Here is a 13,010-nt window from a genome sequence, read left to right on the forward strand (position 1 = left end):
TCAACTACACCTTGGGGCACATTCTAAAAATATTCGGGAGATCACTAATACTGACGACAGATTCAAACAAAGTCGAGTCTGGAGAAATGATAGTGTTCCATCTCCATAAATTACCTTCATTTATAAAACCATGTAGACTATATACCCAGGTATATTGGCTCAACAATAAGTAAAGACCGTATTTTGTCCCACGAGGCTACACAAGTAAGTTACTGAAGTGTTTAATTAGACGACACGCTTGGATAAGCGAAATACTTGACCAACTGCTCACATGACTCCTACTTCTTGTTAGTCAAGTTGGGTAGAACAAACCATGGACAACTTAAACAATTACAATAATATTTAAAATTTAAATTATTTACGCTAGGTATACTACATACAATACGCTATGTTTACTATATTTAAAATTTAAATTATTTACACTAGGTATACTGCATACAATACGCTATGTTTACTATTTACACCATCCTAAAGACTGTAGGCCTATATTGATTAAATACTGTTTACACTTTTATGTACAATGTTTGTATTATAATGCAAGGTATTTTATTTATTATACTATAGCCTAATTTTTTGTAAATAGTATAAATATGTTTGATCTAAGTAAGACTATATTCTTTTTAATAGAGTAAATCAGTGATGTCAAATCAAGCGCATTTTTCTGACCTTGACGTCGTGCGCGGACAGCAAGCGCTAAGTATGGAAAGAGGAAGGGTTGTGTATATGAATAAGCAGCCTGTTGGATTAAGAAAACAGTGGTGCACAAACTTCAAGCGGAACGTGAAATTTTATGTCGTTATTTTTATATGGCTTCCATAGTAGTATAATATTATACTGTATTAAGTGGATGAAACACATCATTCATAAAGAAAGTGATATTTCAAAGAAAGAGATTGAGTATGACATGATAAGTTGGAATTTATATTGATGGTATCTTTAGCCTTACAAAAGTAATCAATAAACTAATCAAAACAATATTACGGTACAAAGAAAAGTTACCTAGGTACTGTATCTGTTTAAAGTGTAACTAACATTACATATGCTTTTAAGGTGATATTTGTGAGCAACTTCCCATCATCAGAATATTAAATTATGTTCTCGAAATCTGCTGAAGCTATAGAGTTGGCATTTTTACAACACATGGGCACGTATCTTTTGCTTATGATGTAACAGTAGTTGCTTTGTTAATTCATTTGCTTACAAACAATTTCCATGCGAATATTTTTAAAATTTTCAATACACTATCTTCAGTATTACGTATATACGGTATATTAGATTTACGAAAACATTCTGTAAGGCTACTAAATAAATAGGCCTATACCTGAAAATTTTACTTTTCTATACGAAAAGTTGAGAAAATATTTCTTTTGAATAAAAAATCAAACTTGTGAAAAATGAGCATTAAAATTAAATTATAATGCACTTATACTTCTCAGACAAATCTAAAAATTAACATGGATACAGTTTCAATAAGTTGTCTTCCCTTTATCTATTGAATCAGTGCTGGCCATCCCTGAATATAGCTCGACCAAGCGGCATATACCACCTCTTTCGTCTGTCTCTTTCCTTTCCGCTGTAAAGCGCTCAGGCTCTCCTGGGCTCTAAAGCGCGCGCTTGCTCCTGTGGGCATCCATTGACATGCCTGGTGTAAATAGTAAAAATAGCGTATTTTAGTGTACACAGTGTGAAGGGACTATCAGACATTGACTACTTTCAAAAGTCGATTGTCAAAAACGTAAACAGATGTCAGGGCCGACCTTGGAAAAGGTGGGACGAATGAGGATAGAATAGACTTCTTGTAGCTTAATCCATAAAGTGAAAAAGAAGAGGAATCTGATCAGTGAGAAACGAAGAAGAGATAAAAGTTGATGGAAAAACTATTGCATTAGAACCAAGTTATAAGAAACTGGTCTCTGTTCCACCAAAGGAACAAACTTTCTTCATATTTCCATATTTACTCAAACCATTAAATGAATCACAGTTGTGTGCTGAACTAGGAAACAAATTACGAACAGCAGCTGACAGGTCAAAGACGCATGCGCACAACAAATTGCTTTACCAGAGGGCAACGGTCTGGCTGTGTGTGACGAGCAAATTGCTCTTCGCTTAATCGTGTCAAATCGTGCTGCATAGCGCTTTCGTAATTGCTCGCTTGGTATGCGCCAGTCACATCTTAAACCACACGTAAGCATTTTCGGGCACGTTTGAACAAATCGTTTCTGGCAAAAGCAGCATTGCTATAATGGTCTGCATCCGATCAAAGTAATTCATTTTTTAACATTTCAAATATTCCTATTAACTCCTATCAGAATACCTAATTATCAATAAATCTCTCCGACTTTAATTGAAGGTTCAATATAATATTTCAGAATTAGAGGTTGCACTCAGCTGTGGGCGCCAATCCAGCATGAATTTCTTAAATAGTTGGTTCCCCACCCCGCCCCGGAATTTTCTCCAACTCTAAAGTGAATGTCAATTATCTCCATGGCGTGTCCTCCGACTTATTCATCACCAAATTCACAAGGCTAGATAAATTCGTTATTGAGTCAGCGTGGATAAATAATAGGAGCATAAAAATCATTTCACAATACAAGGTGTAAGAGCCATTATTTTAACTGATGATTATTCAGGTCATAAGAAAGAAAAAATGTCCTTACAAATTTTTTCTAATTGCAATATTTAACTAGTTATTAAAGTTTACAATATTAGACGTTTTGCAACGTTGCTAGACAGAGGGTAGTGGGTTTATAAGTACACAATACAACTCAAGCGGGTACAGACATACCGGTATAGATGCTCTGTTCTAATGCAGGAGCGGACCATGATAATACTGTTGTTTACATAAAATGAACAGTAAATACAAACTTTCAATCTCATTAATAGAACATTATGGTAAATTTACATTTTATGTAACAATATTGCTCCAATTTTATTGTACGTCCAAAAAATAAACAATAATGGTTTTCTGTACAAAATCACACGAACTTTTTTCTAATGCAAAATTTTAATCTCTCCCGCTTCCGAAAAGCAGTATCATTTTTAAACAAATTTCTGGTTGTGTGATTTTCGAAACGGGAAAAGAGACCCCTAGTTTTTAAAAATCGTTGAGAAACTGCTATAAAAATTCGCCGATTAGGTAACTTTCTTTGAGGAAAACGTTAACGGTACATCCTTCTTGTCGCACTCGAATTATGACTTTTTCCATAAATTAATAACATATGATATTCCTAAACTGTAAATGATATTGTAAGTAGTTTATTGAACACCCTGTACTGAACTGTCATCCGCTCGGCAGTATATCTATGGACGGGAACTTGAACTCAACTGATTCGTACTTAAGTCTATACAGAGTACTACCTGCTGAACACGTTGCCACGTCTCTCACGTCAGAATATTAACCAATTTAAGCATGCATTTTTATTTAATTTCACGAAAACGTGATAGAACACACAAATTTATTTAAATTAATATTAACTCTTTGTTAGATATACCTACTGATGTAATTGTTTTCGTAATTTCATTAACGATGTAAGCAGTATAACGCAAATAAAATAAGGAAAGAAATATTTTTTTTTTCTGGGAAAACTATCAAGTTTTGACCCTATGTTATACGGACATATTTTGATCCTGTAGACCGTCCTCGACGACTGTGAAATGGACGGCATTTATTCCCCTTACACCCTGTATAGTCCTAAGTCGAGTAAAAGTTGTATTCATTTTATCAAATTCTCTCGTTATTCTTCACTATTATTTTCTAATCTGGTATTTCTGTCTCATAATGTCTTTTTACTGCACTGACTATAAAATAAGTCCGTTGACACAATAAGTCTCCAATTTTGCTAATAACTAATAATATGCTTTGCATTGAAAGTCAGAGTTATCGTACGTAAATACATGGGAAAATCATTTATAAATATACATCCGCCTTCAGAAGATTGAAGTAACAGGGCTAATGGTTTGCGCATCAAAATACAGCTTCAGGGTATAGAAGTAACAGGGCTAATGGCTATTGTGAATGCTCACATTTAAATACAATTATTTTAACATTATTTCCGTTTGCGTTCTCGTCGCTTCCGTTCCCGGTTTATTGCGGATCAGCCTTAAAGGTTGGCGCACTAGCCACCAACCTCAACAGTTCGCGGATACGTGGAGGCGTCTCGATCTCCTATGAAGAACATCGTGAAATAGTGATTATGACTTTACGGAGCTCGATTAGAATTTTGAGTTATCACCTTTATACCTAAGGAAATCTTTCGCTCGACTATTTCGTTTATATGACGTAATTCCATTTTCGACCAATGAAGTGTAATGAAATTTTGAATTCCAACCAATCACAGTCAGACTTTGCGATAATTTTTGCAGCTAGATTTATCGCTATCAATTTATCGCATGGTCGTTCTTTTGTTTAGTCGTTGTCGCCAACTGTTTCCCCGTGAATTGATGATCATGAATACATTAAGATGCAACTATACGGTTAAACTTTTCTTTCAACTTTAAAGCAATTTTTACCTCTTCTTCGTTTCTCACTGATCAGATTCCTCTTCTTTTTCACTTTATGGATTAAGCTACAAGAAGTCTATTCTATCCTCATTCGTCCCACCTTTTCCAAGGTCGGCCCTGACATCTGTTTACGTTTTTGACAATCGACTTTGAAAGTAGTCAATGTCTGATAGTCCCTTCACACTGTGTACACTAAAATACGCTATTTTTACTATTTACACCAGGCATGTCAATGGATGCCCACAGGAGCAAGCGCGCGCTTTAGAGCCCAGGAGAGCCTGAGCGCTTTACAGCGGAAAGGAAAGAGACAGACGAAAGAGGTGGTATATGCCGCTTGGTCGAGCTATATTCAGGGATGGCCAGCACTGATTCAATAGATAAAGGGAAGACAACTTATTAATATATTTACGCAGTGAAGACGACGTTCAAAACGGCACACCATGTAGACACAAAATCTTCATGCATCTTAATTGAACGTATCTTTTAAACTCGATTCTTTCAATATTCTTCCCAGATTGCACGCATAAGCGATTGGAATATTCAACTGTGTAGATGCAGCTTTAGGTCCGTTACACACTACAGCGAGAATGCGTTTGTCGAGCTATAAAAAATGCTTTCGTGTAGCACTGATTGTAACGGTCAAAATAAGACACAGCTGACATTGGTCCTGCTCCCACAGGTAACATAAACTATAAATAGCCTACAAAATTTGTATTTTGTGAATGAAATGAAACAATTAATAGAAAGTCAGATGTTCATATTTATGTAACATGTTCGCATATCAAACCCAATGACCTTGCATAGTAATAATAAGGTCTTTTCATCAAATTGCCTTCCGTATGGCGTAATAAAATTCGTGTTTTAATTAGGCCTATCTATGCAGAGATGGCTTCACTGTGTAGCAACGTGTCTCGTTGCGAATACATACGCATTGGTATATAGCTGTCTCCACTGTTACTGTTAAATTAAATTATGATTTCAGCAGATAATGAAAATGTATTTATGTTATAATAATAAGAGAAAAGTGCAGTACATGTAATTAACATTGTTAAACCTGTATTTCGCAATTGGCATTACAGAATAATAACATCGAATTCCTTTATTGCAGTAATCGATATTCATCTACGAGTATTTCAACTTCACAATGTCTGAATAGATTAAGTATTCGTTAATAAACAATTATTAACATTTTGTGATCGAATTTTAGGGATATCTTATTTACATTTTTATTTTATTCACGAAATAGTCCTACTCTATAACTCTCTTCTTACCCAACATTACATTACACACAACGAAGTAAATTAATAGCTTTTGCAGATGATCTGTTACTGATGACGGCAGGGGAAACCAAGGAAGTGGCAGAAATGTACGCGAATACCGACTTGAAACTAATAGAAGACTGGTCAAACCTATATAAGCTACAATTCAATAACAGTTACTGATATCGAGGAAAAAGGAAAGAAGAAAAAGCAACATAAGTGTATTCATAAACAACAGAGAAATAGAGCAGGTACAGCAATTGAAGTATCTAGGTATAATCTTTAACAACAAGATGAATTTCGACATGCACATAAAACAAGCCTCAGAGAAATGCATCAAGCTCATAAACTCACTTGCGAAATCAGCTAAGATGAAATGGGGATTAGGACAGCGAGCCTTACTATTTACAAAGGCGCTATACTGCCTATACTGCTATATGAAGTACAAGTGTGGGAAGAAGCTATCTTTAAAAGAAAGAACATGCTTAAATATCAGAGAGTGCAAAGGTTGATGAATATTAAAATAACGAAAGCTTATCGCACAGTGCCATATGAAGCATCTTGTGTTCTGGCAGCAGTTAAGCCAATAAACATAAAAATTCAAGAAATACTGGAGATATATAAAGGTACACAAATCGCCAGCGAAAATGGTACACTGACACCACCTGAAGACGCCCCGAAACAAAACGAGTGGCCCCATCCAGCAGCCAGACCAAGAGTCCAAGAGGCACAAGAAAACCTACAATACAACATAGAAATATACACCGACGGGAGTAAGATAAATGGGAAAGTCGGAGCAGCAGCAGTTATCTTCCAAAAAGGGGAAGTGATTAAGAAATTGAAGTACAAACAAAGCCCGCACTGCTCAAATAACCAAGCAGAACAGATAGCGATTCTACAGGCACTGAAGGAAATAGAAGTCAACAGGGAACTGCAGATCGGAGAAAAACTAGGTGTCGTCAACACAGATAGCCAGATCACAGTAGCACTTCTCAAGAACAGTCAAATCCGCAACACAACGATAGAACAAATAAAGGCTAAGATCGAACGTCTGTAGGACAATGATTGGACTATCCACATAAACTGGGTGAAGGCACACGTGAGACTGTACGGAAACGAAATAGCAGACCAGTTGGCGAAGGAAGCTGCACAGGAAGACAGTGGGGAGGTAATATACAACAAAATCCCTAGAACTCATATCATTCTGGAAGCAGAGGAGAAAGGACTGCGCAGGTGGCAGGACCAATGGGAGAAGACAACCAAAGGGAATTCCAGCAAAGGGTTTTTCCCGGTAGTGCAGGATCGACTAAAACAGAGGATGCCACTTAACGGCCAAATAACAGCCATCCTATACGGTCACGGTAAGACTAGGGATTACTATTACAGATTCAAAATGGCTGAAAGTGCAAGGTGTAAGTGCGGTCAACAAGAACAAACAGTGGATCATTTGATATGTGAGTGTTCTTTACTCAACAGTGAAAGGGATGCATTAAAACTAAACACTAGACTAAAAGGAGGTCAGTGGCCGATAAGTAACTGTGATCTCGTCAAGGTCTACATGAAAGAATTTATAACATTTGTTGCCAGAATCGACTTTGACAAACTTTAAGGCAAAATGACAATATTGGTTCTTATTATAACTAGAGCAATTGTAATGATAATTGTAATCCAAATAGTTAATTCGTAATCCTAATCCAAATTGTAATTCAAAGAGTTTAAAGTAGTTAAAGAATTGTATATAGTGTTACTATGTAACGGAGCATACAGTATAATAAAAAAAATGCCACTCGAGGTCTGAGATTTCCCAGATAAATCTCAGATTTCTCGTGACATTACTACAGATAAAACTTACCGCAATTATTTAAAAATCAATATAATTTATATATTTAATTATGAGCTAATTTTCTTTTCTTTTATTCAAACCATTTTTACCTTGTTAATAATGGTAGGCTGTAAATTCTGGAAGTTGTTTTCCAATAAAACTATACAGGGTGTTTCCGATGTGATGTTACATACTTTCAGGGATGATGGCGAAGGGCACATGTATCAATTTGAGATAAGGAACCCTGGTCCGGAAATGACCGAGTCGAAAGTTACAAGCAAAAATAGCTCTGGGGAAATGAAATAATTTTATTCCTCTGTACATCTTATTTATGTGTATTTATCTGTACATCTTACACATACTGTATTCATCTGACGTTGTTTACGTTGTCTATCTACAGTATTCCATTCAGTGCGCTGTCTGAAGGATGGGGACAGAAAACTACACTAAAGCTAAGCAGATAGCGTGATGTGTAACGGACAAGGTCGGTCCTGATATGCACGTCTGTAGACAGCAGTGTATGTGTACAAGTTGCAGTGTCCAGTCGATCAGTCCTGGTGAAATGGAGGAGTACACGAGAGCGGAATATGCAGACCTGATTTTCGAATACGGATGAGCTAGTGGGAACAGTAGACAAGGTCAGAGATTGTATCGGGTCAAGTATCCACATAGGAGACATTCGGCCCATAGGCCTACCATTTTTCCACGACTGTTCCAAAAGTTAAGGGAAGGAGGGCACGTGGTGCCAAATTACAATTCCATTTCCACACAACTATTTTTGCTTACAACTTTCGACTCAGTCATTTCCGGACCATGGTTCCTTATCTCAAATTGATACATGTGCTTTTCGCCATCATCCCTGAAAGTTTGTAACACCACCTCGGAAACACCCTGTATAAAGAAAATGGGTTTTGATTATACGTAAATTATGGAGAAAGTAACTCTTCCAGTCTACTGTTTTGATTGACCTGGTTATTCCGGTTAGCTGAGAGGATTGCATTCGAAACGCATTATATTATGTTGCAGCGAACGCTGGTGGCAGAAATGTAAGTTGTGCTACAACTTGAAGGCCGACCGTGGCACGGTTACAAAACGGGAACAGGTTTTGGCATCTCTGTTCTCCTAACGTTCGTGCATCCACCGCGAGTTCTTGCTCTCACTGTGAGCGTAAAACCAGAAGTGAGCATACTCTATTTTGAGTTCAAGAGAATGAACAGTAGCTTAGGACTTCGTTGTGGTTTAAATATTGACATATTTGTCACGCTTTCTCATAAGAAAAGTACAGAATTACTTCTCCTGTGGCCGATTAATTATAATTGATTGAATTAAATTAGCTCATAAATTAAGTTACTACTTTATCTAAATTTAAATAAATATATAATCTACTAGTCGTTAACTTAACTGAAGAATATTGCTGGAGAACCTTTTAAGTGTAGTGTAAATATTCGTAATTTAAATATGTATTGCATTGATTAAGGCTGGTTGAGTGGAAGAGAAGGCCTTATGGCCTTAACTCTACCAGCGAAAATGAAACATTATTATTATTATTATTATTATTATTATTATTATTATTATTATTATTATGAGAGCACTGATATTGTTCCTCACCACATTTTTTACGCAGTCTAAATAATTCTGTGTTTTGAAATTTCAGATTTGCCCCAGTTTCGTCTTGTGACATAGAACGAACATTTTCAGGATACAAATATTATTTTTCTGTATATATTATTTTAATATACCGAAGTACATATGATATTTCCATGCAGATATTCTGCGTCATCATACGATGAAAGAGTAATGGAACGGAGAAAAATTCTCTCCGGCACCGGGATTTGAACCCGGGTTTTCAGCTCTACGTGCTGATACTTTATCCACTAAGCCACACCGGATACCCATCCCAGTGTCGGATAGAATCGTCTCAGTTTAAGTTCCAACTCTTGGGTTCCCTCTAGTGGCCGCCATCTGCACTACGTCATAGATATCTATGAACGTAGGACCGAAGTCCACACATGTACTGAGGTGCGTCATCGTATGATGACGCAGAATATCTGCATTGAAATATCATATGTACTTCGGTACATTAAAACAATATATATGATACGCGTAAAACTTCGTGATTTAAGACGGCGCTTATTCCGTCGGATCCCGGCCAACTAGTCACTCATAACGAGTGCACCTCAGCACATGTGTGGACTTCGGTCCTACGTTCATAGACATCTATGACGTAGTGCAGAGGGCTGCCACTAGAGGGAGCCCAAGAGTTGGAACTTAAACTGAGACGATTCTGTCCGACACCGGGATGGGTATCCGGTGTGGCTTAGTGGATAAAGCATCAGCACGTAGAGCTGAAAACCCGGGTTCAAATCCCGGTGCCGGAGAGAATTTTTCTCCGTTCCATTACTCTTTCATCGTATTATTTTTCTGGTTATAGAAAAGTATATTTCTGATAAACTGAAAATGTAAATTATTATTAATTGTAACAAGACTAGATAATATTATTACGTATTTTGTTTGTCATTCTTATATGTATGAGTAAATTATTTTGTATTGAAAATAACGAAGAATATAATTGGCAATTATTTTTTTTTTTTTACACAACGTTAATTTTTCATTTTGTTTCTGATTCTAAGGCCATGTATCATTCGCAAAGAGATAGGTTTGGTTACCACTCGAATGTACACGTTTGTTTTGCTGATTTGTTGACGTTGAAAGCTGCATCACTACAGTTCATTCGGTAGATGTATAGTCCAAGCTTACACAACTTAACAGTTTTGGTACGAATTTCTTACCTCTGGTTACGACATACTTTATTCCAGCTATAGGCCTATTCATTCCGCTGTTAACGCCATGACTGATTGTAGTTTAAGGCGCGTCCAGACTTGCAACAGAACATCGTAGCGCAACCGCGCTGCGATCCTATCTGGACAACGAACGATACTTCGCAACATCGGCGCGTAGCGTGAGCCCGCAACCTGAGCGTTACGGACCTAGAGGCGCTGAGTTGCACCACTTGTCGTTTATTCCATGGAAAAATCAAAGGATCCAGGGACCCGTTTCACAATCCTTACAAATTACAAATTAACAATTTACAAATAACAAGTAAAAGATTACAAATGCTTGTAAATTGTATTTCACAATGCTATTTTATTAGTTTGTAAAGTCTGACGAACTTTACAAAATCAGCTAAAGAAATTCACAAATACGCATTATTGGTTACACAATATCGCCAACGACAGTTTACAAAAATCACTAAGGAGCAGAGCTAAAGTCGTATTTTTACTACTCTCGATACATATGTTTATATTTTGTACTAAAATAGACTATTCTAAGCTTCTGATTCATATTTGACCAACAGAAAATATAAAATATTGTTTTAAAAAATTAAAAGTATTCAGATTTTTATACATTGGCGACAATGGAGTTTCATGTGATGTGATTGGTCGAGTATACCAATACGTCTATTACTTAAATGACCAAAGTTAGCACAAAATTCAGTCAAATAAGTAAATAACAGATTTGGTCTACGTACAAATATGCAATTGATAAAAAAATAATTACGATGTCTAAACACAAAATCAGGTTAATTTTCTGTGTTGATCCATCAGTATTTATTAATGTTTCATTCCTAACCTCACAAACATTAGTGAACCCATCAGCAGCATAAAAATTCTGTGCTATAGTAAATAACATTTTGGTGATCAAAAACCTGCCCCGAATTTAACTCTTTTAACAACATCAACTACCCTGTGCGCACTTTTGCACACTGATATCTTAGAAATTCCGTGCTTATCTGCTAACCCACGGAACTGACTGCATCCAATGCAAAACAATACAGTTCTCGCTTTGAGGTTAGGGCATCACTTTTCTCTTTTGGATGTTGGATATATGATGTCCCATATCTTGTAGGAGAGATTCCAGAGAAACGGGACTCGAAACGACTTCAGAATACCGCGTAAGTAGTGTCGCTATTGGATTATTGAATCATTTATTTTTGGTGCAGGGAACTTCTTTATTAAGTGCGAGTATTTATTAAATACAGTCTTCGTATATAAATACTTACGCGGTATTCTAAAGTATAGCGCGGGACTCATTCGAAACCTTTCATTAAATTTATACAGTGATACGAAAGTGCTATTAATTCTTGGCCGGAGAAATTTTACGTATACATCATCGTTTGATTAGGCCTAAATTCAATATCTTCGTCTGAGTCACTAGAACTCCTTAATAACATCAAAACTGCTTTAGTCTAATTCTTAATATTATCCAGTTACTCAAAAATTAATTTAATAAGTATTTCTTTATTGTATTTATTCATAATTTGTTGCAATTTCAAACTTTACACATTTCAGAGGTATTGTAGAAAATGTGCTAATTTTACAATTAAAATTTACATGTTTGTAAAATTACTCTTCATTGTGAAACAGAATACTTGTAAAGTGAGCAAAATTTAATTTGTAAAGATTTGATTTCCTTTGTAAAGTTCAACATTACAAACAACGATTGTGAAACAGAAGTTTACAATTTACAAGCAAAGTTTACAATTTACAAAGATTGTAAACATTGTGAAACAGGCCCCAGAGCTTTGAAGTTGCAGTAAGTGTGGACGTGCATGGAAGCTGGACGTGTAACACCTATTCGTGCCGCGTGTGTGGCTACAGTGCTAGTGTACTGGCCTTCCATGAAGACGGTCCGAGTTCGGTCTGCGTGGAATGTATGATGGTAAAATAGATGTTGCATAAGGGTTTTCTCGGGGTACTCTGTTTCCCTCTTTCATTCCAACACTTCACTTCTCCTTCATTTCATCTCTAGGAACAACTGGACAAGGCGGACCGCACAGCAGCGCCGACTATGCTCGCCTGGCCGTACCGAAATAAGACAATCGAAATTTCGCTAGTAAATTCGCGACTATATTCTTTAAGCATTATTCAAATGCAAGGTTTACGGAGTATAACGGCGGTCTTTTGAATGCACTAGAAGAAAATACAGATTTAGTAAGATATTATATCAGGTTATTACAGCTAAATGAAGGATAAATATGATGTGCTTTAGGAAATATCACTGAAATTACGAAATCAAATTTCGTGGCAATCGTCGTCAAGCGCTCGCTAGGCTATGTAATTATTACCGCATTGGCATTGTATTTTTGGTTCAGAGAAAATAGCTCGTCTTTACGAAAGAAACGTTCAGCTCCCATGCTTATCAATTTTACGAAAAAAAGAATTATCATCAGAACCATGGGCGACTAGAAACATCACTAGCGTCCACCGCTGTGGAGTAACGGTTAGCTTGCCTGACCGTGGAACGAGCGGGCACGGGTTCAAATCCTGGTTGAGGTTTTTTCGGGAGTTTACGTCAACCCATTAAGAACAATTGCTTGGTAACTTTCGGCACTGGACCCTGGACTCATTTCGCTGTCATTATCACCTTCA

General features: G+C 36.6%; 1 protein-coding gene across 2 annotated transcripts in view; it reads right to left on the reverse strand.

The window, feature by feature from the left end:
* The window catches only part of LOC138715140 (short-chain dehydrogenase/reductase family 16C member 6-like), a 94,665-nt gene that overhangs the window by 31,382 nt on the left and 50,273 nt on the right, over positions 1–13,010 (reverse strand). The gene's annotated exons all lie outside the window — the stretch shown is intronic.

Source organism: Periplaneta americana, chromosome 15, assembly GCF_040183065.1.
Source record: "Periplaneta americana isolate PAMFEO1 chromosome 15, P.americana_PAMFEO1_priV1, whole genome shotgun sequence".
Classification (NCBI taxonomy): Eukaryota; Metazoa; Arthropoda; class Insecta; order Blattodea; family Blattidae; genus Periplaneta; species Periplaneta americana.